We start from the raw sequence: 1436 nt of genomic DNA on the forward strand, positions 1-1436 counted from the left end.
AGGTAATTGTGGCAATTTGACAACAACAATGATGGTGGTGGTTATTCGAATGAGTGCTATGATAATCAAAGTGAGGAATGTCAATATGTCAATAACTACCAAGGGAATAGAGGAAATCAAGGGAATCAACAGTGGCGCCCCCAAGAAAATTGGGGCAATCAACAAGGCGGCGGTAATTGGAATAATAACAACCAACAACAAGGTGGCGGCAATTGGAACAACTACAATCACAACAACAATTGGGGCAACCAAGGTAACAATCAAGGCAATTGGAACGGGAACAATAATAATTGGAATAACAACAATGGTCAAGGCGGGTGGAATAGCAATGGAAATCAAGGCAACCGGGGGCAAGGTTTCAAAGGCCCCCAATGTATCAACAACCGAACAATCCGCCTCCATTTCAATCTCAAGGGTCTAGTTCTTCGAGTAGTGATATGGGAAGAATAGAAATGATGTTCGAACAAATGATGAAGAAGAACCAAGACTCCGATGCTCAATTGGCTTCCCACAATACCTCTATTCGGAATTTGGAGGTGCAAATAGGCCAAATCTCTCAATCATTGAATACTCGACCTAAGGGTGCTCTACCAAGTGATACGGTAGTGAACCCGAAGGGAGGTAACAATCATGTGATGGCGGTTACAACAAGAAGTGGGAGAGGCGGTGATGTGCATGCCTCGAAGAAATCAAGTTGTGGATGATAATGTGGGTTCGAAGTAAGATTGTGGGTCCTTTGATTGGTTGAAAGTATATGGTTGAACCGTAAATGTGAAAAATGAGGTTGAGGATAGATATGATGAGGCCGAGGTGGAAACTCAAGAGGCCGTGAACCCGTCTAGGGAGCACATAATTGACATGCCGGAGCCGGTGGTGCAAAAAGCTAAGGCACCTTTGCCTAGACCACCTCTACCTTAGTGCGGTCCGCGCCCCTTCTATTCTGCACCCCTGTTTTTAACCCATGCTTTCAACTGTACCATCCAATTCACTGCATATGCTTCAACTAACAATGTTAGACTTTTCTTTGCAGATCATGGTAAAGCAACGAGGAGGAAAAGAACAACAACCCGGGAGGGGTGGCTCCTCCCGAGGGGGAAAAGGAAAGCGGGTTGTTAAACTCACTCCCCAGACTCGGGAGAATATAAAAAAGACCCGCAAGATAATACGGGAAGCTAATAGAGCTGCCTCCCACTCTTCGGGGAGTGAGTATGCCCCATCCCGGAGTATTACTTCTGAATCTGCTCCAACTCACATGTCTCTCTCGCTCCAATTGCATGACTCTCCCTCAGCTTCACCTACCTCCAAGGGACCAGCTGATAAAAGCCTCAAAAAACCGGTGAATGTAGTTTTGGACTCGTCTGATGAGTCCGAAGATAGAAGTGAGGCACAATACTCCACCTCCCCCACAGCTTCATTATCTGGGGAGAGTGCGGGAT

This window comes from Nicotiana attenuata, unplaced genomic scaffold (genome assembly GCF_001879085.1).
Source record: "Nicotiana attenuata strain UT unplaced genomic scaffold, NIATTr2, whole genome shotgun sequence".
NCBI lineage: Eukaryota > Viridiplantae > Streptophyta > Magnoliopsida > Solanales > Solanaceae > Nicotiana > Nicotiana attenuata.